Source organism: Mixophyes fleayi, chromosome 1, assembly GCF_038048845.1.
Source record: "Mixophyes fleayi isolate aMixFle1 chromosome 1, aMixFle1.hap1, whole genome shotgun sequence".
Lineage (NCBI taxonomy): Eukaryota > Metazoa > Chordata > Amphibia > Anura > Limnodynastidae > Mixophyes > Mixophyes fleayi.
The window spans coordinates 11,998,284-12,025,138 of record NC_134402.1 but is presented as its reverse complement, the minus strand read 5'-3'; the positions used below and the strand labels follow the sequence as shown (position 1 = coordinate 12,025,138).

At 43.3% G+C, this 26,855-nt stretch overlaps 1 long non-coding RNA gene across 1 annotated transcript in view; it reads left to right on the top strand.

The window, feature by feature from the left end:
• Nucleotides 1-26,855, top strand: part of LOC142103847 (uncharacterized) — a 68,276-nt gene that overhangs the window by 367 nt on the left and 41,054 nt on the right. The gene's annotated exons all lie outside the window — the stretch shown is intronic.

The window sequence follows — 26,855 nt, the reverse complement described above, 5'->3', positions numbered from 1 at the left end:
CATTACCCATACTTGCCTACTTTCAGTAAGCGACCTCCGGGAGAGGGGCATGACTAATGGGCGGAGGGGTCAGGGCGCCTTGAATCGCGTCATTTTGGCCCCACCCCCACAAGTAAAATGACGTTTTGTCACGGGGGGCGGGGCCAACATTACGCGATTCTCAGTGAATCGCGTCATCTTAACAACGGAATTTCGGGATACGGGAGAAATGCCAGCTCTTGCGGGAGTCCGGGAGACTGACCCGAATTTCGGGAGTCTCCCGGACTTTCCGGGACAGTTGGCAAGTATGGCATTACCCCAATCAACTTATACAGAAACCTTCTATTCAAGTCATGTACTTATATTACAATGTGGCTGTAGGTCATGGTGGAGAAGGCATTTTTCGGGCACCATTGCTAACTTTCAGTAAGGGCCCGGTGATTCAATTTCCACACGTGTGAGGTCTGGTGCACGCACCTACTGCCCCTGGGACGGCTAATTAGGGTAATCCGCTCTGTTCTTTTGACATATGTACGTGACTAATTCATATACTTCCAAATTACATACATCCCAAGATTAAAATGTGACCAACATCAGCCACGACTCAAAAAGTAATGCTCAGCCTATAATAGCTAATCTCATTGTCGCAAATCTGGACACCAAAATCATTTCATAGTCACTGTTCTGTGAGAACTGTTGTTTGTAGCATGTTCCTATAATGTAGGTGACAAGTAAAAGAAAGAGTTAAAAGCTTTCTCAAATAGAAATTTGACCTTAAGCTGCTTTGACATTTTGCTGTTCGGCGTAACCCTGCACTGTACGTTTGTCGTAATGAATTATGTTTTGTTTTGTTTTGTTTTTTTTAAATATCAGCTAGATCAATCATATTAGATAGAAAGTACAAATTAGATCCTAGTCAAAATCCTAGCATAAAATGTAAGATGGCTGAAGATAGATTATCCTGGGGGGTGCAAGTATTAGACTTGAGAAATGGTAATATATATACAGAATATATAAATGATAAAGTATAATAATATTGTGAATATTACTACTAATAATTTCAACAAATAGTGAAACATAATAATACCTATATAATGATTTCTAAATTAAATTTAAATTGCATGTTTCCTATTCCCCCTTACACTACTGCTTGCATCAGCATCTACATCTTAAATAAATGGTGAGAGTGAGGGCACATCAGGGCTGTCTTTATAGGATGTGATAATTTCATGTGCTTGACTTTTTATATTACACATAATTGTGCACATGTAGATGATGCGTTTACCTGAATGGTCAAAATGCCGTCTCTCATCCACCCTCATTATATCCTCCCATTCCCGGTTACAGGACTTTTTTCAGGCTGCACCCACTCTATGGAATTCCCTCCCTTGCACAATAAGACTCTCCTCTGATCTACAAACTTTCAAGCGTTCTCTGAAAACCCACCTCTTTAGACAAGCTTATAATATTCCTCAACCACCCTCTTAACCTCACTACATTACCCTATTACCATCCGTAACACAATTTCACACAAAACAACTACCCCTGGCCAACATTGTTGTGTGACGGGATCATTTAACTTACTAATCACTTTTATCTTTGTAGTCTGGCTGGGCCGAAATACAAAATGTAAACTTAAACTCATGTATCAAACTCCCATTGTCCCATAGATTGTAAGCTTGCGAGCAGGGCCTTCTCACCTCTTTGTCTGTTTTACCCAGATTGTTTATTAGTTTACTGTGTTTTTCCCCATTTGTAAAGCGCTTTGGAATATTTTGGCACTATATAAAATAAATGATGATGATGAAAGACTCTCCACTGTATATACAGATTCCCTTCTGAACACCTGTCATCATCAAACCCTTTTGCAGAGAGAAAAGACTCTCGAATCACGTTTTAATATCTCATCCCAGAAAACGAAGGGTCTGATTCATTTAGAAAAGTAAAGCAAGAAAAAGGAGTAACTTTGCACCTTGGCAAAACCATGTTGCATTGGAGAGGGAGGTAAATTTAAAATGTGATGGCAGATTTATAGTTGTGGTAAGGCATGTTCTATATCAAAATTACATTTCAGTGTAAAAATAAAGCTATCAAGTAATTGTGTGCTACATGAAAAAGCAGCCTGTGTTTAACTTTTGTGCAAAATAATAACTAATATGCACCCTTTGCATTGTAACATGGTTTTGTCTAGGAGAAAACTTACTAATTTTTTGCCTTACTTTCCTTAATGAATACCACCCGAAATGTTTATTTTGTATGAAGGACATGAACGGCCTGCCCTCAGGAACGTCCCAATCTGCTCATCCTCTTCCAACAGAAGATGCAAACTTTCATACCCCTATCAGATGCATGTGCTTCCCATAAAAACGGGCCTGCGGGGGCACATTCCTTCAGTACATTAAGAGCAATATTTATCCCCTAATACGTTCCTAAGACTGGAGAACAAGACAAGGATATAGGATGTAGTTAAGCAATTGCTGGAGAATGACACGTTTAATTTCTTGCACAAATGTAACACACGACCTGTAGTTAATACGTTGGAACTATCTGAAAATCCCATCAGGTCTAATACAATGTGGCGGCTGGATAGATTTATGGGTAGGAACAAGACACAGCTGAGGGACAAAGAGACTTGTCATTCCTTGTAATTATTTTCACCTCAAAACAGGTAAGAGGTCACCGGGATCTGGGGAGTAAATTGGAAGCAGATGTCAGGAAGCTGCTGAGTTCATGAAAGCGCGTTATGTCCTCACGGCCATGCCGACTGCTGCTGGAACAGTGGGGTAAGTCACCCGCCAATTAGCCGGCTTCCTGAAGCCTTCACTTTCCCTCCTACCACAATTGTTACTCTTTTCCCAGGCCCCGGCCCTCACATAATTGTAGGCTCAGAGGTGACTGTAAATTTAAGGTCAGGTGCAGTTAGATCGACGGGCTAGAGGCTACTGGTTAGGGCCTACTGTGTTTGACGTTCAAAGGCTGACTGAGTGCCCCCCCCAGATGAGAACTCACCCTGTACAATGAGTTTCCTTCCGTGATTCGGAAATGAAGCAGGCTAGTTGTAAATGTCAGGATGCCAGACGTCAGAGTGTGAGGAAAATACGGGGCCAGGGAAAAAGTCAGTATATGAGAATACACAGGTCGGGGGATATCTGTGGTATAAATAGCATAAAGGGGTATATAGAGCTTCCATGTGCCCCATCTGTGGACCAAGCTCGCCCGTCACTCTTCCGTTCCAAACTTTACCATGTTTTGGATTGATGAGTTGATATTTTTGGATAAACCCTTCAATTAGCTCTTCACTGTGTTGATTATTAAGGGGCTAATTAATCAATCATCATCATCACCATTTATTTATATAGCGCCACTAATTCCGCAGCGCTGTACAGAGAACTCACTCACATCAGTCCCTGCCCCATTGGAGCTTACAATCTAAATTCCATAACACACAGATAGACAAACTAGGGTCAATTTTGTTAGCCGTCAATTAAACTACCAGTATGTTTTTGGAGTGTGGGAGGAAACCACAGCACCTGGAGGAAACCCACGCAAACACGGGGAGAACATACAAACTCTACACAGATAAGGCCATAGTCGGGAATTGAACTCATCACCCCAGTGCTGTAAGGCAGAAGTGCTAACCACTGAGCCACCGTGGACGAAAAAGCCCTATTGACAGTGAAAATGGGCATTTTATTTGGGGCGCTTTGTCTCCCTTCGCCCCAATACACAAAACATTACTTAAAAATATAAAAAAAACTTTTACACATAAGGAATTGCTTTATTTAAATAATACGCATTTCTTTCAGTGATTCTCCATCGTCATCAAGAGATAGCAATAACTGTAATAACACTATTGCCGTGATACTTATTAAAAAGGTTTCCCCATGCAAATGCCAGGGAATGATAATGTCAGGGGGGTGGGGTGTTCACTGCTGGCGAAGGCAGCGATATGGGTAGCGTCAGGTAGTTAGCAGACCTCTCTCCATAAATACATATAAATTAGGGATGTGCACCGGCGACTTTTGAGGTCTCGTGTTTTGTGTTTTGGATCCGGATTTTCGTTATTTTTGGGGTTCGGATTTGTCTCGCAAAACACTTGACGAAAGGTCTCGGTTCGGATTTAAGGTTTTGGATTCGGATTTTTTTTGAAAAAAACATAAAAAGTTTAAAAATCAAGTTTTTGGGCTTATTTTCACTCCTAGGCTATTATTAACCTCAATAACATTCAATAACAAGCATTTCCACTAATTTACAGTGTATTCTGAACACCTCACAATATAGTTATTAGTCCAAAACGTTGCAACAAGGTATCTTTCTGGACTGCGTAGAGGAGTGGGTCACCACAATATATATTAAAAACCCTGAACTTTTATGATTCGCACCAATAAATGTACCTGGACTGCGTAGAGGAGTGGGTCACCACAATATATATTAAAAACCCTGAACTTTTATGATTCGCACCAATAAATGTACCTGGACTGCGTAGAGGAGTGGGTCACCACAATATATATTAAAAACCCTGAACTTTTATGAATCGCACCAATAAATGTACCTGGACTGCGTAGAGGAGTGGGTCACCACAATATCTTAAAAACCCTGAACTTTTATGAATCGCACCAATAAATGTACCTGGACTGCGTAGAGGAGTGGGTCACCACAATATATTAAAAACCCTGAACTTTTATGAATCGCACCAATAAATGTACCTGGACTGCGTAGAGGAGTGGGTCACCACAATATATTAAAAACCCTGAACTTTTATGAATCGCACCAATAAATGTACCTGGACTGCGTAGAGGAGTGGGTCACCACAATATATATTAAAAACCCTGAACTTTTATGATTCGCACCAATAAATGTACCTGGACTGCGTAGAGGAGTGGGTCACCACAATATATATTAAAAACCCTGAACTTTTATGATTCGCACCAATAAATGTACCTGGACTGCGTAGAGGAGTGGGTCACCACAATATATATTAAAAACCCTGAACTTTTATGAATCGCACCAATAAATGTACCTGGACTGCGTAGAGGAGTGGGTCACCACAATATCTTAAAAACCCTGAACTTTTATGAATCGCACCAATAAATGTACCTGGACTGCGTAGAGGAGTGGGTCACCACAATATATTAAAAACCCTGAACTTTTATGAATCGCACCAATAAATGTACCTGGACTGCGTAGAGGAGTGGGTCACCACAATATATTAAAAACCCTGAACTTTTATGAATCGCACCAATAAATGTACCTGGACTGCGTAGAGGAGTGGGTCACCACAATATATATTAAAAACCCTGAACTTTTATGATTCGCACCAATAAATGTACCTGGACTGCGTAGAGGAGTGGGTCACCACAATATATATTAAAAACCCTGAACTTTTATGATTCGCACCAATAAATGTACCTGGACTGCGTAGAGGAGTGGGTCACCACAATATCTTAAAAACCCTGAACTTTTATGAATCGCACCAATAAATGTACCTGGACTGCGTAGAGGAGTGGGTCACCACAAGATATATAATAAGAAAACCATCAACTTGTATGATTCGCACCAATAAATGTACCTGGACTGCGTAGAGGAGTGGGTCACCACAATATATATTAAAAACCCTGAACACGGCACAGGACCCAGCAGCACTACGGAACTCAGCAGGACAGAGCACAGGACACAGCACCACTGGACTGATACTGCAGAATGTGTGAACTTTGTAATATTGCAGTACCAATGGACTTATACTGCTGGATTGGTTTTGCAAATTTGGTTATAATTATATATATTTTTTTTTTAATTTTTAATTGTAATTTTTTTTTTACTTTTTTTTTATTTTTTAAAAACTTGGGAATAATGGGGAAATAACTATGCCCTTAGAAGCACAGAGCACAGGACACAGCACCACTGGACTGAACAGGACACGGCGCAGGACCCAGCAGCACTACGGAACTCAGCAGGACAGAGCACAGGACACAGCACCACTGGACTGATACTGCAGAATGTGTAAACTTTGTAATATTGCAGTACCACTGGACTTTTACTGCTGAATGTGTGAACTTGGTAATATTGCAGTACCAATGGGCTTATACTGCAGGATTGGTTGTGCAAATTTTGTGGTAATTAAAAAAAATTAAATTAGTTTTTGGTATTTTTTTAAATAACTTTTTTTTATTTTTTTAAACACAGGGGAATATTGGGGAAATAACTATGCCCTTAGAAGCACAGAGCACAGGACACAGCACCACTGGACTGAACAGGACACAGCACTGGACCCAGCAGCACCACTGACCTCAGAAGGACAGAGCACAGCACACAGCACCACTGGACTGATACTGCAGAACACAGCACAGCACAGCACAGCACAGCACAGAACTAAACAGCACAGCACGAGATTTACCAGGACAGAGGACCACCTAACACACCCTCCCTCTACCCTGATCAATGCCCGAGTGAAGATGGCGGCGACTAGCGGGGAATTTATAGGATCCGAGTATCGCGAGATCCGACAGCGGGATTATGAGTCAGAGCCTCAGTTTCAGATTTGAATTTGGCGCCAATACCCGGATCTGTCTCGGATCCGACTCGGATCGGCAACGTTCGGGTGGGCTCGGATTTCATAAATCCGAGTGCGCTCATCCCTAATATAAATAGGTTCATTTTAATGAGATTACCAATACATACGGTTCTTAACAGCTATGGGGAAGACACTTTTTGCTTCGTGCACTTGGATGTTTTGCAGGATTTTAGATTTCTGTGTCCTCCCCTTTGTCTATCACAGTCACATGTAACCGATGTGTAACAGGTACAAGTGCTGGGGAGATAATAAGTCTGTTCCCCAGGATAACAGTTACTGTAATCCTTGATGATGTCAACAGCAAACATTTATATTGTGACAATACTAAGTCAGTTCTAAAGCCAACGATTATAGTAAATAAACAACAGTAGCACATACTATCTGAGTGTTATATGCAGGCAGCTAATGAGATAAGGTCCGGTCACCTACAAGATCTCACAATGTGTCTTTATGCGGCTGAGAGAGAACCATCATCAACAATATTACAGCCTGTTACTTCTTATGCTGGTTACAGTCTGTGATGCTGTTTAGTAGATGTATGGGCAATAAATGTGCCAGGGGTACCCACTACCCAGCTGCAGCGCAGCATGTCACGGGGTCTGTAGATCTCTATCCAGCTACTGGCTTTTGTCTCCAACACAGAGGGACTACTGATGTTAAGGAAAGAGCTCACTATTCCCACGTACACACTCACTGTACCCAGTAATATCCACATACACACTCACTGTACCCAGTAATATCCACATACACACTCACTGTACCCAGCAATGCCTATATACACACTCACTGTACCCAGTAATATCCACATACACACTCACTGTACCCAGTAATATCCACATACACACTCACTGTACCCAGTAATATCCACATACACACTCACTGTACACAGTAATATCCACATACACACTCACTGTACCCAGTAATATCCACATACACACTCACTGTACCCAGTAATGCCCACATGCACACTCACTGTACCCAATAATGCCCACATACAATTTTACATGGGGGTTTCCCTGCAAGCAGCACTAGGCAATCCAACTGGGCTAGTGGCACTATAGCAGGGGGACACGCGACATGGTTCCCCCTACCATAATGACAACCAACCCCAGACTGTTTAGCGCTGGGCTGGTCTCCCTAGGGAGCGGAGTCCGCTAAAAAACGAGTGGGCCCCCATCTAGTAACAACCAGCCCAGTGCTGAAAGCATTATGGCTCTTCCTACAACACTGGGCGATGGTTCGCGGCACCATTAGAGTCTCCATAATTTTTTCAAGGCACCCCTCCATAATAATTACTGAGCAGTCCTGTTTTAGAAGTAGTTGGGTCAAAAATTGTAATAAGTATTTAGGTCAGGACAGAAATACTTATTTAGTTATATGTAAAAATGTCCCCTCTGCCCCCAGACACTCCGCCCCCTCTGCATCCAGACACTCTGCCCCCCTCTGCATCCAGACACTCTCTCCTCTCTCACGATGCCCCCTCTGCCCTCTCACGCTGCCCCCTTTCACGCTGCCCCCCTCCTCTGCCCCCTCTCACGCTGTCCCCCTCCTCTGCCCACTCTCACGCTGTCCCCCTCCTTTGCCTCCTCTCACACTGTCCCCCTCCTCTGCCCTCTCTCACGCTGCCCCCTCTGCCCTCTCACGCTGCTCCCTCTCACGCTGTCCTCCTCCTCTGCCCTCTGTCATGCTGTCCCCACTCCTCTGCCCTCTGTCACGCTGTCCCCCTCCTCTGTCACGCTGTCCCCCTCCACTGACCCTCTCACGCTGTCCCCCTCCTCTGCCCTCTCTCACGCTGTCCCCCTCCACTGTCACGCTGTCCCCCTCCTCTCTCACGCTGTCCCCCTCCACTGCCCCTCTTACGCTGTCCTCCTCCTCTGTCACGCTGTCCTCCTCCGTCACGCTGTCCCCCTCCACTGCCCCTCTCACGCTGTCCTCCTACACTGCCCCTCTCACACTTGTATAACTACAAGCACCAGCATAGCCATGGCATGCTGGCACTTGGAGAACCACAAGTGTTAACATGAGCTGACACCCATGGCTTGCTGCGACCTGTAGTTAAAAAAAAAAAATGTTAAAGAAACCTCCACACCCTCATTCAAACCACATAGCATTAATAAAAATATAAAACCCCAAAGATTACAAACAACATCCTGCCAGTAGTAAACAATATTAAAAAGAAGTCAATAAATGTAAAAAACAATCCTAAACCTATCCAAATTTGGTAATAATAATAATAATAATAATTAATAATAATAATAATAATAATAAAATTATTGTACAAAATGAAGAGAAAACAGCTGAATTGTGTTTATTTTTATTAAATTTTATTTATATAGCATTGCCATATTACGCAGCCTTGAACATTGTGGAGATCATAATAGAAATAAATAACTCAGGGTAAAGATAACCCTTCATTGTAAGAGGTGTGGGGGATGCTCGATGCATAAAAAAGCAGAATAACAATTGAAGCTGTTGGTGTAGATCCATGGATACAGACACTGTGTTTGTTTCTGTCTCTGGCATGTTGATGACTACAGGCACTGTGCTAGTTCTTGGCTCTGGGCAGTTGGTGATTACAGGTACAGCGCTAGTTCCTGGCTCTGGGCAGTTGGTAATTACAGGTACAGTGCTAGTTCCTAACTCTGGTTACTTGGTAATTACAGGTACAGTGTTAGTTCCTTGCTCTGAGCAGTTAGTGATTACAGGTACAGTGCTAGTTCTTGGCTCTGGGTAGTCGGTGATTACAGGTACAGTGCTAGTTCTTGGCTCTAGGTAGTTGGTAGTTACAGGTACAGTGCTAGTTCCTTGCTCTGGGCAGTCGGTGATTACAGGTACAGTGCTAGTTCTTGGCTCTGGGTAGTTGGTAGTTACAGGTACAGTGCTAGTTCCTGGCTCTGGGCAGTCGGTGATTACAGGTACAGTGCTAGTTCTTGGCTCTGGGTAGTTGGTAGTTACAGGTACAGTGCTAGTTCCTTGCTCTGGGCAGTCGGTGATTACAGGTACAGTGCTAGTTCTTGGCTCTGGGTAGTTGGTAGTTACAGGTACAGTGCTAGTTCCTGGCTCTGGGTAGTTGGTGATTACAGGTACAGTGCTAGTTCCTTGCTCTGCGCAGTCAGTGATTACAGGTACAGTGCTAGTTCTTGGCTCTGGGCAGTCGGTGATTACAGGCACAGTGCTAGTTCTTGACTCTGGGTAGTTGGTGATTACAGGTACAGTGCTAGCTCTTGGCTCTGGGCAGTTGGTGATTACAGATACAGTGCTAGTTTCTGGCTCTGAACAGTTGGTGATTACAGGTACAGTGCTAGTTCCTGGCTCTGAACAGTTGGTGATTACAGATACAGTGCTAGTTCCTGGCTCTGAACAGTTGGGGATTACAGGTACAGTGCTAGTTCCTGGCTCTGGGTAGTTGGTGATTACAGGTACAGTGCTAGTTCCTTGCTCTGGGCAGTTGGTGATTACAGGTACAGTGCTAGCTCTTGGCTCTGGGCAGTTGGTAATTACAGATACAGTGCTAGATCCTGGCTCTGGGTAGTCGGTGATTACAGGTACAGTGCTAGTTCCTGGCTCTGAACAGTTGGTGATTACAGGTACAGTGCTAGTTCCTGGCTCTGGGTAGTCGGTGATTACAGGTACAGTGCTAGTTCCTGGCTCTGAACAGTTGGTGATTACAGGTACAGTGCTAGTTCCTGGCTCTGAACAGTTGGTGATTACAGGTACAGTGCTAGTTCTTGGTTCTGGGTAGTTGGTAGTTACAGGTACAGTGCTAGTTCCTTGCTTTGGGCAGTTGCTAATTACAGGTACAGCGCTAGTTCCTGGCTCTGAACAGTTAATGATTACAGGTACAGTGCTAGTTCCTGGCTCTGGGTAGTCGGTGATTACAGGTACAGTGTTAGTTCCTTGCTCTTGGCAGTTGGTGATTACAGCTACAGTGCTAGTACCTTGCTCTGGGCAGTTGGTGATTACAGGTACAGCGCTAGTTCCTGGCTGTGGTCAGTTGGTAATTACAGGTACAGTGCTAGTTCCTAACTCTGGTTACTTGGTAATTACAGGTACAGTGTTAGTTCCTTGCTCTGGGCAGTTAATGATTACAGGTACAGTGCTAGTTCTTGGCTCTGGGTAGTCGGTGATTACAGGTACAGTGCTAGTTCTTGGCTCTGGGTAGTTGGTAGTTACAGGTACAGTGCTAGTTCTTGGCTCTGGGTAGTTGGTAGTTACAGGTACAGTGCTAGTTCCTGGCTCTGGGCAGTCGGTGATTACAGGTACAGTGCTAGTTCTTGGCTCTGGGTAGTTGGTGATTACAGGTACAGTGCTAGTTCTTGGCTCTGGGTAGTTGGTGATTACAGGTACAGTGCTAGTTCTTGGCTCTGGGTAGTTGGTGATTACAGGTACAGTGCTAGTTCCTTGCTCTGGGCAGTCGGTGATTACAGGTACAGTGCTAGTTCTTGGCTCTGGGTAGTTGGTAGTTACAGGTACAGTGCTAGTTCCTGGCTCTGGGTAGTTGGTGATTACAGGTACAGTGCTAGTTCCTTGCTCTGCGCAGTCAGTGATTACAGGTACAGTGCTAGTTCTTGGCTCTGGGCAGTCGGTGATTACAGGCACAGTGCTAGTTCTTGACTCTGGGTAGTTGGTGATTACAGGTACAGTGCTAGCTCTTGGCTCTGGGCAGTTGGTGATTACAGATACAGTGCTAGTTTCTGGCTCTGAACAGTTGGTGATTACAGGTACAGTGCTAGTTCCTGGCTCTGAACAGTTGGTGATTACAGATACAGTGCTAGTTCCTGGCTCTGAACAGTTGGGGATTACAGGTACAGTGCTAGTTCCTGGCTCTGGGTAGTTGGTGATTACAGGTACAGTGCTAGTTCCTTGCTCTGGGCATTTGGTGATTACAGGTACAGTGCTAGCTCTTGGCTCTGGGCAGTTGGTAATTACAGATACAGTGCTAGATCCTGGCTCTGAACAGTTGGTGATTACAGGTACAGTGCTAGTTCCTGGCTCTGGGTAGTTGGTAGTTACAGGTACAGTGCTAGCTCCTTGCTTTGGGCATTTGGTAATTACAGGTACAGCGCTAGTTCCTGGCTCTGGTCAGTTGGTAATTACAGGTACAGTGCTAGTTCCTGGCTCTGGGTAGTCGGTGATTACAGGTACAGTGCTAGTTCCTGGCTCTGAACAGTTGGTGATTACAGGTACAGTGCTAGTTCCTGGCTCTGAACAGTTGGTGATTACAGGTACAGTGCTAGTTCTTGGTTCTGGGTAGTTGGTAGTTACAGGTACAGTGCTAGTTCCTTGCTTTGGGCAGTTGGTAATTACAGGTACAGCGCTAGTTCCTGGCTCTGAACAGTTAATGATTACAGGTACAGTGCTAGTTCCTGGCTCTGGGTAGTCGGTGATTACAGGTACAGTGTTAGTTCTTTGCTCTTGGCAGTTGGTGATTACAGGTACAGTGCTAGTTCCTTGCTCTGGGCAGTTGGTGATTACAGGTACAGCGCTAGTTCCTGGCTGTGGTCAGTTGGTAATTACAGGTACAGTGCTAGTTCCTAACTCTGGTTACTTGGTAATTACAGGTACAGTGTTAGTTCCTTGCTCTGGGCAGTTAAGGATTACAGGTACAGTGCTAGTTCCTGGCTCTGGGCAGTTGGTAGTTACAGGTACAATGCTAGTTTCTTGCTCTATCCAGTTGGTGATTACAGGTACAGTGCTAGTTCCTGGCTCTGGACAGTTGGTAGTTACAGGTACAGCGCTAGTTCCTTGCTGTGGGCAGTTGGTGATTACAGGTACAGTGCTAGTTCCTGGCTCTGGGCAGTTGGTAGTTACAGGTACAGCGCTAGTTCCTTTCTCTGGGCAGTTGGTGATTACAGGTACAGTGCTAGTTCCTGGCTCTGGGCAGTTGGTGATTACAGGTACAGTGTGGAGTAGCTGTGAGGACCACTGAGTGGCATGGGCGGTATGTGGGGAGGTCTGAGTGGTATGTGGGGGAGTTTTAGAACACATGTGGGCAAGTTTGGTCGTCTGAGGGCATGTGTGGCTATTTTGAATCAAGTGGCAAATCTGAGAGGCATGTAGTTGAATTTTGGAGCATGTGAGGAGTATGTGTTTGCATTTTGGGATGAGTGAAGTTGGGGTGCTGTAGTTGTTTTGAAATTAAGGATATTGTGCAGCCCTTTTGGAGGTTGGATAGCCACAAATGCGGTCCTTGAAGTACATTAGTTTGCCCATCACTGTTCTAGATGATTCCACTGCTCCCTACGTTTATTTGACATTTTACCTAATTTTTTACATGTAAATTACTCATATTCTATCTAAGAGGCCATTCTCATAGAATTAAATACCACAACACTTTTGCCAATTGAAGCAATGTAAATAAGTATCTAATACATTGGCATTACAGATTTCAGATTTAAGAGGTCAGAAGCAGCGGCTCATACATGCCACATATCCCAGCATCCTTTGTAAGAGATCACAGCGCTCGGGGAAAGCACAGCAAAACTATGGAAATATGTCAACCTCTTGTAAAAATTTCTGAGGATGGAAATCGTTCAGATGACTGCCCATGTATTTTTCAGCTTTACACTGACATTCCATTGCAGTGCTGCAATCGTGTCAAGTATCTATAGTGTGTACGTATGAATCGGCATTCTCATCGGGACTTTAGTCGTTGGTAAAATCGCTATTGGTATCGTATTGGGAGAAATTTCCTGTAGGGTGTACCAAGCCTTAGACTCTCTCCACAATTACAGAAAGCGTGCGTTCCTCCTCCACTATCAGGGCAGTGGTATAATGGGATCTGACTGGTGAAACACTGCACTCAGTTGAGCTGCTGTGACATCACTGACCCTGCCCCTTTGCATCAATCACCCATTCCTCAGAGCAGAGGTAATTAGGAAGTGCAAAAGTGTGACTCTGCAATGCAGTAGTTCGGCCTTGACCCCTTATTTGTCTCCTGTTTCTTTTCCCCATTCTTAAAGACACAGAAGCATTACATCACACAGCGCTCACATGGGATTTTACAAGTATCTTATGGTGCTTCTGGTGAATGGTGGGGAGCAAGTGGAACTAGCATCCGACATGGAAGACAGATATAAAAAAGAAGGAGGGAGAGAAAAGTAGGGGGAACAAAAAAGACACGGGAGACAAGCAAGAGAAATAACACATCACTGTGCAAAGCAGGAGGGGAATGGATGAAACAAAAAGTATAGACTTGAAGGGACATTGTGGAGACAGAAGGGACAGTCCTAAGAGTGACAGGTAGGAGACAAGGGGTAAAGGCAGGAGAGGGGTAACAGAATACAAGGGGTAATGCAAAAGGGGACCTTCTGGAGACACAAGATAAGGATGCGTGGGTTTCCTCCGGGTGCTCCGGTTTCCTCCCACACTCCAAAAACATACTGGTAGGTTAATTGGCTGCTATCAAAATTGACCCTAGTCTCTCTCTGTCTCTGTCTGTCTGTCTGTGTGTGTCAGTGTGTGTGTGTTAGGGAATTTAGACTGTAAGCTCCAATGGGGCAGGGACTGATGTGAATGAGTTCTCTGTACAGCGCTGCGGAATCAGTGGCGCTATATAAATAAATGGTGATGATGATGATGATGATAAGCGAGTAAAGAAGAGGCAGATTGCAGGAACCCCTAGATAGTTAAGCAGCTAGGGCAAAGGTATGGAAATTAGGTAGGTATGAAGGTGGTGACTGTGTGGTGTAGGTGTGGTATAGTAATCTCACCTAGCTATGCTACTGCCTACACATTCACCTTTTAAATGATTTCTTCTGCTTTTTGTTTTCATCTTTTTATACTGATCCAGATTTAGTAACATACAAGCATTTTGCATGAAAAGAGTTATCCAAGTGGCCGTGTTCTAACCTCTCTACCCCTCTGCCAGATCTGATTGATCACCCATGTTCAAAAGACATCTCTACCCCTCTGCCAGATCTGATTGATGTTCAAAAGACAGATCTCTCTATTTATAAACTGATTTATATGTATTATTCCGCTACTGAATATCATCTGCTCATGTGCATTTAATTCCATCCATATCTCGTGTACATAACATTATGTACTCTTCATAGCTGTCTCATCGTATTTATGCTATTTTTACATCAAAGGCAGCTCCTCACATGTATCAAGAATGGACTCTGCTTTTCGGTGACATCCACCCTTTGAAATTGGTGATAACGTGGACGTGGGTGAGATTATAGGGCTATTGTGTATTAGACAAGGCTAAATACTGAAATTAGCACACAGTGCCAGGCTGTGGCTGCAAAGGCCGATAAACTTCTGGGATGCATATAAAGTGGGATAATTGCACGTCGTACAAACCTACTATTCACATTAAGTCAGTACTTAGACCCTATATTTTATATGAGGCACAGTTATAGACACATCTCTGTACGAATGACATAACAGAACGTTAGAAGATTCAGAAGCTGATGATATCTTCATAAAAGAGAATGGAAGAGTCAAGTTACATAGAGACATTAGAAAACTTGGTCTGATTACGTTGGAGAACAGCGAGCTGGTGGTGACCTAATTAATATCAATAAAACAAACAAGGTCCATACGGACATTTGTCCAGCAAACTTTTCATACTGAGGACCATACAGTAGATAACGGGTTATCAGCTGCAAATGAAAGAAAGGTTTCAATATTAACATAGGAAGGGTTCTTTACTGTAAAGGCAGTTAAGATGTCAAATTGTTTACCACACGAAGAGCCGATGGCAAATTTCCCGGCAAAATATAAAAATCGATTGGATGTCTCTCTTACCAGAAATAATATCTGCAGCTACAATTAGTACAGGGCAGTATGGGGGTTAATTGATGCATGAAACTTATCCAACTGCCTTTTTTGGTGTCAGGAAAGGAATGTTTCTCCCCTGTGAGACTAGGTTTTGGTTCCTCTGGATCAACACAATTAGGAAAGGTTACAATTGATGGACCACTCTTGATTTTCAACCTGATTATGTAACTACAATAACAAATCTCACATCAAATTGCTTCCCTAAAGTATATTAGGGGTTAGAAGTATTGTTTTTATAGGAGCGTGGAAAGAGGTCACTGATCCTGGGCTTCCAGTTTCACAGAACCTGGATCCGGAGTAATGTTTGGATTTGACATTGATGCAAAGTCACAACATCAGCAAGTAACACTATTTGTCAGGGGGCAAGAAAAGATTTCAAACCACATTCATGACAGACTGCAGGGCAAATAGGATTGTCCGCAGGATTGCTGCGGCCAAGACGTTCTCAACCTCTGCCGTCCCTCCTCACAGCTGTTATGGTTAGAGATGCTCACTGACCCCCGTGAAGTGGTTTTGGTTTTGGATCTGGATTAGCTTCGTGTTTTGGTTTTGGCAAAACCGCCCTCATGTGTTTTGGTTTTGGATCTGTATTTTTTTAGAAAAATTGCTAAAATATGCTAAAATCACATAACTTTGCCCTTTTATTTGATCCTACATTATTATTAACCTCAATAACTCTAATTTTAAGTCATTTGCAGTCAATGTTGACCACCTCACAGGTCAAAATATTATTTTCATACACTTTCGGACAAATACTGCAGCGACCTGGCTGGATGGTAAGCGACAGAGCAATGACACAAACACACGGCAGTTCCTACCACATCTAGGACACATTGCCACACAGCAGTGGCAGAAAAGAAAAGTGGTGCAAGATGGAATTGTCCTTGGGCCCTCCCTCCCACCCGCCTTAGGCTTAGTATTTGCATTCCAGCAATGACAATTAGCAATAGAGCAATGGAGCTCTCCTCTTTGTGTGTTACCTATATAACACAGAAGGATGTGACTGTAGAATTACACCAAGTCAGCACTGGTATTTGTATTTTTCTGCAATGATAATTAGCAGTGTAGCTCTCCTCTTTGTGTGTTACCTATATAACACAGAAGGATGTGACTGTAGAATTACACCAAGCCAGCACTAGTATTTGTATTTTTCAGCAATGAGAATTAGCAATGGAGCTCTCCCAAATGTCACAGTAGACTTTTTTGAACACTGCTACCACCCTCCTCTTTCAATTCTATCTATGTTGCTGCCCAACTGCCCTACACACTTTGCTACCCCTTCTGTGTCCCTCTTTCAAATGGCGCTAGATCGCCGTGGAGGGCGGTATTTATAGATTTCAAAACTCCCGAGATCCGAGATCTGATGACGTAATGATGACGTTTTGCCTCGTTTTCGATTCCGAAAAAGCGCGAAGATACCGAGCCGTACTCGGATATGCTAAGTTCAGGTGTGTTCGGTTCTCGAGGAACCGAACCTGAGCATCTCTAGTTATGGTGCCGCTCTTAAATATCTATATCTGATTTGATATGATAAAAGATAGATATAAAAAGTTTTAAATCTTTTTAAATAGTCTCAATTATTTCAGTGTTTTGTAAGTACAGCAACTCAAATGAGGTCTACAATCAAGGAAACTGTTAATTACAGACCAATGTTAATTTGTAAAATTCAGTATCATTAGCAGACCTATGCAGCAACAATAATGGAAAATATGTAGTGTTTATATGAACTCAATGATTAATACAGGTATTATATACTGTAGTACCAGCTCATTATATACATATATATAAGATACAAATAATATAGGGCCTGATTAATCAAAGTGAACACAATTTGCGTTCTTTTAAAATCAGACGGGAATTGCATGCATGTACGCTGGTATATGAAATAAAATGAAATACATTAACACCACTTAATACTATAATCATTAATAAAAATACATTAAAAAAAATTATATATTTTAATTGCATTAATTGCAAGCACCTGTTCCATCATGCATACACATCCATCATCACAATCACTGGGCACTCACATCTGCCCTTTAGCTGGTGCAAGCGATACGGAATAAAAAATTCCAAATGCAATCAGCTGGACTGAGATAATTATCTGGAGTTAACAGCATTTTTACATTAGGTTACAGATTAAACACAGACTATTGGAAATTATTGTACATTTAATGGTCAAAATGTTTCATGTATTGTTTGACTAGTCTCCAACTCTTTTTTTATTATCAGTTCTTACGCTCACCTTTGAAGTGGGTGGGGATAGGGCATCTTGTAGCCAATCAAATGATTTGAACGCTCACCCCAGCACAGATTATTTCAGGAGATAAGTGAATCCACAATAGCCCTCTGGTTAATGTGCTCTTGCCACTGACAAAACATGAATAATGGAAACATCGATGAGGGGGAGCACAGGCAGTGCAATGACTTGTAGATCATGTTTTCCGCATGGCCCACCTGGTTATTATGGTAGAAGAAAATGGTTCTGAGTAATCAAGACAATTTTAGTGGACACAGTCGGAAGATTTACATGATGATCACATTATATGTGTTGTGTAAAAGGATATATCTGTGATGATTGAGAGTGGTTTCATGCCCAGCACACTCTAGGCAGCACTGGGTTAGTTTCATACACAGTTTACAGAAAACAAAAGACATACATTGCTTGTAGATATAAGATATGTATACAGATAAATAACACATCAGGGAAAAATTGCCAATGGCGTGCCAATCACCTTACCGTCAAAACGTTTCATTTCTACAAAATAAGAGATAAAATGTTTTCAGATGACATTCCTTTCTGTAAGTACCGCTCCAGGGATTCAGCGCCATTGTATTACATGTTAGAAGTTGTGCGTTGGTAGGAATGATTTGACTTGTTAGAGAGTCATTTAAGGGGGCACGCAATTCTGCGCTTCTATATTCAGCACGGTGGATTGTGTCCTAAAAAACAAATACTATGCCTCGTTTGCGGCAGAAGTTGTATATATGACTGACTCTTCCATACAGTATTTGTCTGTTTCTTGTAATCAAACTAACTTGGGAAACATTTGCCATTTTTTGAGCCCCAACTTGCAGTGTACAAATCAATCATTGCTTGTGTTCTCACTGCTGCCATATCACAGGCTTATAAGACTTCTCCCGTGCTGCTCCCCACTTATGGAATTCCCTACCATTTGCCATCAGGCTTTTTCCACAGCCTTCAAATCTTTAGACTCTCTGAAAACCCATCTCTATTTTAGAGGTGACCTTATCCCCGATGATTCTATTCACATTATTGCACCCTCACAGCTATTCCAAACTCCACTATGAGCCACACTCGCTCCTCTTGTTTCAGCGGTGCCCTCTTCCACTTAGAATGTAAGCTCTGTAATGAGCAGGGTCCTCCATACCCTCTGTTTTCATGTCTGCATTTATTTTGTCTACCTTATATGTCCCTGTTTTATATGTGTCCTGTTTTCCCTACTGTACGGTGCTGCGGAACACTGTGTTGCCTTACAAATCTACGATAATAATAATAACTATCAAACAAATACAATGCTCACTGAGCCCTGGAGGTAGGAGGTACCAGATCTGGACTTATTAACTGGATTCATTACACCGTATATCCCTGCGCAGTTATTTTGATACCGGGTACGTGAACTGCTAGTTTTTTCTTACCACTGTTAAGTGTGGAGTAGGATTTGGAGTTGTCTTGCACCTTTATCTGTAACTGTTACGATTATTGTGCTGAAGGAAGCTGAGTGCAATAAAGTTTTGTCCTATTTTGAACTGAGATGTCCCGGCGCCCAATATTTATGTGCACTTGCACTGCACTGCCACTAGTGGCCACCGCACGGTAACTGTGATTTAAATCCCTGAGTATTCAAGAGACCCCCTGGTGGCGGATGACAAACTCACGCCAATGCCGGAGCAGTAGAGGAGGGCAACGGCAAACGGGGGACCACGCAATAACAGGATACCCCAAGTAAAGGTGCGCGCATCACAACACCCAGGAAAGACAATCCAGCTGACTGTTAAGTCAAGAAGGGTGACATAGTGCATTGTAAATAAAAAAGCTAATATGCTGTTGCCCAAGTGTATGCCCTTTTGTGGGGCTCGCGAGGCTGTGCGGCTACCTATTAACCCATAACCCCTCTGTAATTACACCATCTCCACCACTTTGCATATCATTTAAATATTCCTTCCAGCAATACAATATGACGTGGGCTCAGTTTGAGGAGCATTCATGGGCTCGCAAGGAACACCCAGATTCGCCCCCTCCTCTTATCAGTAGCTGCAAAGATTTGCACTCCTCTTGTGATCTAAAAAATAGAAGCAGATTGTAATAACATATGCACTGCCGAGGTAGTTTTTTGTACATTTTAAAATACCTGCACTATCTTCCCTGTTGTTCTTCATAGATTAATATTATCATTTATGTGCTGATTCTGTAGTCCTGTGAGAAAGTGGGGCGGACGGGGAGAGAGAGAAGGAGAGAGAGGGAGAGGGAGAGAGAGAAGAGAAAGAGGGAGAGAGAGGAGAGGGAGAGAGAAGGAGAGAGAGGGGGAGGGAGAGAGAGAAGAGAGAGAGGGAGAGAGAGACAGGGGGAGAGAGGGAGAGAGAGAGAGAGGGAGAGAGAGAAGAGAAAGAGGGAGAGATGGAGAGAGAGAAGGAGAGAGAGGGGGAGGGAGAGAGAGAAGAGAAAGAGGTAGAGAGAGAGAGGGGGAGAGAGAGGAGAGGGAGAGAGGGAGAAGAGAGAGAGGGAGAGAGAAAGAGAGAGAAAGAGGGAGAGAGAGAAGAGAGAGAGAGAGGGAGAAGAGAGAGAGGGAGAGAGAGGGAGAGAGAGAGAGAGAGAGAGAAGGAGAGAGAGGGAGAGAGAGAAGAGAGAGAGGGAAGGAGAGAGAAGGGAAGAGAGAGAGGGAGAGAGAGAGAGAGAAGGAGGAAGGGAGAGAGAAGGGAAGAGAGAGAGAAGGAGGGAGGGAGAGAGAAGGGAAGAGAGAGAGGGAGAGAGAAGAAGAGAGAGAGGGAGAGAGAAGAAGAAGAAGAAGAGAGGGAGAGAGAGAGAGAAGGAGAGAGAGAGGGAGAGAGAAGGGAAGAGAGAGAGGGAGAGAGAGAGAAGGAGGGAGGGAGAGAGAAGGGAAGAGAGAGAGGGAGAGAGAAGGGAAGAGAGAGAGGGAGAGAGAAGAAGAGAGGGAGAGAGAGAAGAAGAGAGAGAGGGAGAGAGAAGAAGAGAGAGAAAGAGAAGGAGAGAGAGAGAAGGAAAGGGGGAGAGAGAGAGGAGTTCCTGCAGTTGCATCACTGAGCTCTTCATTTTAGATTGCAGATCGACGGCCAAGCATTAATGCCATGAAAACGCCCATCCACCTGTGCCAAGCATCCCTCTCCGTTGCAGCCATTACTGTCGTCTGCCAGCACCTATGAGGTTGACGCATCTTGGACTGGGACGCTCCCTCCACATAATACAGGTTCTGTGGGAAAGGTCTCAGATGTATTTAATTTTCCTACTTTTATGTTTTGACTTCTGCTCGATATTATAAAACAAAAAAAGCCCTGGCCTAACCCGTACATAGGAACATATTATATTAGAATCCAGTGCTTGGCTTGGTGACACAGAAGCTAATGCCACGTTAGTATAAACGCCACCTGTGCCAGCTCTCCTGTGCCAAAGAAACACTTGTGTTTCAGATATTTATACCGGAGGATCCACAACTGACCAGTAAGTCACATAAATAATCTGTATTCAAACACAAAAATAGACCAAGTTAAAGGGCACTTCAATGGGGGAAAAATATATGTGACAAAAATTGGTGGGTTGGGAGATTTTAAGTGTGGCAACATTACATTTTCATTTACTCCAATATACATACAAGTAGGTTAATTGGCTGCTATCAAATTGACCCTAGTCTCTCTGTCTGTCTGTCTGTCTGTGTGCATGTTAGAGAATTTAGAATATAAGCTCCAATGGGGCAGGGACTGATGCGAGTGAGTTCTCTGTACAGCGCTGCGGAATTAGTGGCGTTATATAAATAGCTGCTACTGCTGATTTACGTGTGCAAATAATGCACTTCCGCTATAAAATACATCTCATTGAACATACTGGCTGATGCCCCATCGCTTAAGAGGAAGTGCAACTATCAGCCCATTCATACTTTTAAGACCTCTGAAAGGGGTGTGGTTATGCAATCCGCTATATTATGGCCCCACCTCCTTTTGTGCAGTGACGCCGGAGAAGCAGGCTCCATGAGGGTGGCCTATTCTACTAGGAGTCCTCGAAAAGGCAAATATGGGCCTATATTGTGTGAATAAAAAGGCTCTATCCCACATCCTGCATGTAACGCCCCGATCAGCCCTCCCACCTCACAAGGAGCAATCGTCCGCCCATGTAAATCTCCATACACATCCATAGAAACAGATGCGACAGTGCAAACACGAGCACCTGACGCCATAAACCAGGACGGAACGGCTTTTCCGCCATATTTGTTCCAACATGGGAGTGATTCTCAGTGGTACTCCCATTCCACAGCTAATCTAATATACGGAGATGAACCTTTCAGAGCGTTGTGCCCTAAGAGAATGAGTCTGCTTGGCTTTGATACCACTACAATGTGATATATTGACATCTTAACCCAGGGTCCAGACCTATAGCACTAGGACATAGGGGTGGGTATTCATGCTCTATTCTGTCATTCAGCAATGGCACCTTGACCAATATACAGTACAGAGTTCTCCACCTGTTCTCACACAGTACTGCTAAGCTCATTGTCCTAAAAGCTAATTGGTTGGAAGCAACATCCGTCTAACCCAGTGGTTCCCAAACTTTTTCAGTTCGCCGCACACTTAGGGCTAGATTTACTAAGCTGCGGGTTTGAAAAAGTGGGGATGTTGCCTATAGCAACCAATCAGATTCTAGCTTTCATTTATTTAGTACCTTCTAGAAAATGACAGCTAGAATCTGATTGGTTGCTATAGGCAACATCCCCACTTTTTCAAACCCGCAGCTTAGTAAATCTAGTCCTTAGTCTTCATAATTTTCTCAAGGCACCCCTCCAAAATAATTACTGAGCAGTCCTGTTTTTTAAGTATTTGAGTCAAAATAATGTAATAAGTACTTAGGTCAGGACATAAATAATACACATAAAACCAAGTGGAAAAGAATATTTTTATGTATTTTTTTCAATTATATTTCAAAGAATAATTTACAGCTAATATTAAGAGGAATAAGATCAAACAAAATAAAACAACAACATGTGCAAAAATCATCACACTGAGGGGTCTATTTATGACCCTTCGTTTTTTTGACTTGATACTTTTCAATCCTTATCTCCTTGATAAGGATTGAAAAGTAACGGCTATGTATTAAAAAAACTTCTCAGGGACAGCAGTGCCGATAACCTGCTGTCCCTGAGAAGTGACTCACCTGATCATCGCAGTCTTTTCTCATTTTTCAAGGCTGCGGTGATCTTCTCTTTTTTTTTTTTTTCTTTATTTTTCTTTTTTTGTTAGTGCGCCTGCACCGACTGAATAGTTGGTGCATGCGCAGTAACATCCTGGCCGGCAAACTGCAGGATGAGTGACAGGGAGGGATCACATGATCCCTCTACACATGCGCTGTCCAGCTCTGCTCTTCAGAAAGCGAAAGTTTTCAGATATGTTAATGTACGCCAGCTTCAGATGGCGCCAGCTTCAGATGGCACCAGCTTCAGATGGAGTACATTAACATGTAAAAAAAGAGAAAATTTTCTTTAGTTAGCCTTTAATACATAGCGGTTCTGAGCACTTCCCATACACTGTTATGGGGAGTGCTCAGAAAACCGATAGGAAATGCAAAGCAGCAGATATCTGAGATATCTGCTGCGATGCTTCAATGGTACATAGTGATTTCACGGTAAACCCCCGAAAACTGTTGTTTTCGGGGGTTTGCCACAGGAAAAATGCTTGGTAAATAGACCCCTGTGCCTCTTCAGATTTACATTGTGCCCCCTCACAATCACACTGTGCCCCTTCATCCTCACACTGTGCCCCTTCATCCTCACACTGTGTGCCCCCTCACGATCACACTATGCCCCTACATCCTCACATTGTGTGCCCCTTCATCCTCACACTGTGCCCCCTCACAATCACACTGTGCCCCTACATCCTCACATTGTGTGCCCCTTCATCCTCACACTGTGTGCCCCCTCACGATCACACTATGCCCCTACATCCTCACACTGTGTGCCCCTTCATCCTCACACTGTGCCCCCTCATGATCACACTATGCCCCTACATCCTCACATTGTGTGCCCCTTCATCCTCACACTGTGCCCCCTCACAATCACACTGTGCCCCTACATCCTCACACTGTTTGCCCCTTCAGCCTCACACTGTGCCCCCTCACAATCACACTGTGCCCCTACATCCTCACACTATGTGCCCCTTCATCCTCACACTGTGCCCCCTCATGATCACACTGTGCCCCTACATCCTCACATTGTGTGCCCCTTCAGCCTCACACTGTGTGCCTTCACCATCACACTCTGTGCCCCTTCATCCTCACTCTGCCCCCTCCTTCATTCTTTTGCCCCTCCATTCCTGTTTTCTATCACCATTTCCCCTCCGTTTTTTTACTTACCATACTTGGGGCTAGATTTACTAAGCTGCGGGTTTGAAAAAGTGGGGATGTTGCCTATAGCAACCAATCAGATTCAAGCTTTCATTTATTTAGTACCTTCTACAAAATGACAGCTAGAATCTGATTGGTTGCTATAGGCAACATCCCCACTTTTTCAAACCCGCAGCTTAGTAAATCTAGTCCTTGGGCTTCTTTCTTCTATTTCTTCTGTCTTCTCTTGTGTCTTCTTACCAATCCGGAGGCGCCTGGGACCGAGCATCCTCCTCTCTCCCGCTGCTGCTCACTGAATATGTCGGACGTGATGATGTCACGCCCGACATTCAGTGAGGAGGGCGGAGGATGCCTGATTAGTAAGGTTTTTTTCCTGACCACGGCACCCCTGTGACAGCGCCGCGGCACTCCTTGGGAACCGCTGGTCTAACCTAAAGGGGCCCCCTGGAGAAAGGGCCAGATCCCAGAGTCCTACGGGCTGGTTTGGTTATACCCTTTAAATTCAGTTGAAATTCCCAAACTTAGGAGGTGGAAGAAAGATTTGGTAAATTCTGCCAGTGTAAATAGAAGAACACATAATTAATATTATGGTGAACATTACAATGTAATATGAGTGTTACGTGCTGGGGTCACACTGGTGAATTGTGAGCTGCGGTTTTGCACAACTAGAAGTCATGTTGATTTTCATGTTGATTTTTTTAGCTGTATATCTTACAGCTGAAAAATCACTACTCTAAATATCGAGCATTTATTTTGTCGAAGTTAAATGTAAATATCATTTTTTTAAAATAAATGTAGTGTTTTATAAGCTGGGCCAGCAGCAACGGGCACCGGATCTCTACAGGAAAACCGCTGGTGCGTCATCCTGAAACAATATTTAACAATAATATTTAATAATACAGTATTTGCAGACATTTTTAGCCAGCGTGACACTACGCTTAGTCAACGCGCTCTTTTCATGGCAACAAGCATTAAAAACAACTTTATTTGAGTTAGATTTATTAAATTCTGCGTTGCTATTTGGGACAGAAGAACACGTAATGTATTTAGTAAGGTCAACGCTATCGCAGACCTCTGTCTCCATCAGTTCAGGGGAGCAGACAAGAAGGAAATCCATATTTTCCCAGTACAAGTCTAGCTATTGAATGATAAAAGCCAGCAGACCTATCTTGGACCATTGCACAGCAGAGATATAGGGCTGTTTCAGATGTACGAGCATTAGCTGTAATGAAAGTGGACATTGCATGGGATGAAGGTCAGACACTTGGGAAAAGGTGAGCAGTTTTTGCTGTCCCGATTTAAATTTTGGGATTTGGTCAAATTGCCCTTTTTCTGCTGAAATGCTGCCTCGTCTGAGTGCAAGATTGATGTTTCCAGACACCGTTTATGATCAGAAAATTTCTCACGAAAATGTCCTTGAAGACTAAAATAGTACCGAACGTGCGTCCTCCTGTCCAAGACTCTGAAAAAGCCTTGGAAAAAGAGAGTATGAAAGTTTGTACTAGGCATGGTCATAAAGTTCAGAAATGAGTAAGTGCCTGTGAGTCCAACTGGAATCAGTGTTACCCTGTGAAACTTGTGCTGTGCCCAGTCCGTTTGACACACGAGGTGCTGCGTGCTTAAGTGCACATGTCTATGTCAGCCTGGCTGTCACTGTATTCTGTGTGTCTTCACGCTAATCTTCTACTGCACACAATAACCAACACGTTACACACGAGGCAAATTTACAGACTGGGGAACGAAAGGTGTTATATTTAACAAGGAACACATTAAACAGTTTTGAAGATCACTTTTTTGTCCTCTAATTGACCTACACAACAGTGTCCAGAGCTCTAGTGAAATGGGTTTCCCTAACCAATGTGAGTATAATACCGAATTAGTAATTATAACCCCTACATAATAACACATCTCTATACAAGCCGCCATTCTTCATAATTTCACTGTGAAACATAGGAAGTTGGTAAAGATCAGTTAGAGAAACGTTAAGGGGCATATTCAATTGTGGCGTTACATGGAAAAGTAACGTGGCGTGCACACTATTACCGTCATTACGGTAAAAGTGCGCGTAATTACCGTTATTACGGTACCTGTAACGCTGGATTTCAGCTCGTAGCTCAGGGAGCTGCGAGCTGAAATCCGGCTTAGAATTACCGTAATAACGGTAATATTTTTAACGCTGCGGGAAACGCCAACAATTGAATATGCCCCTTCGAGGCAAAAGTAAACAAAATGAACATAATAATATTTCCACGCTGCCCCCTAAACTATGCAGCCCTAGCTGTGAGCCGAGTTAGCCAACATGATAACCACGCTACAACGAATAAAAGATTATCAGCTGACAGTGATGTTATGCTGCGTTTACGTTGAAGTTGAGATGTTTCCAGGTAACCCAACAAGGTCAGAAGAGACCAGTTCATATGACCATTTCCTGCCAGAAAACCTGCCACGCTAACCAGGTTTTCTGACTTGCCCAGCCCATTGGTGGAGATGAGAGATATTGTTTGCTTTATTTAGAACATTTTCATCTGAAATCTTTTGTGTTATAATACTGCAAAACCATTAAATCGATTAGTTTCAGAATTTTAACGTTGAATTTTTTACGCCACCTACTATGTTGGAATGTACCTAAACGTATTCAGGTCTGTTGGGCCAAGGGCAAACATGGTATTAGTAGGCCCAATTATCATTTGGCAGAACTTGTGTTGGATAGAGTTTCAGATAATGTTTGGTCTACGGCAACGACCTAAGTTCAGATTTGGGACCTAGCTATATACAAGAGTTAGGGACCTGTGATTTTTGAAAATTATGACCTGAGGATTATGGAGAGTACGGAACAAGAAAGTAAAATGATAAGGAACCTCTTCTGGATGTCTCTATGTTGCAAATATATAACTTCATGCAGCTGATGAGACCAGATAACATCACAGAAGCAAG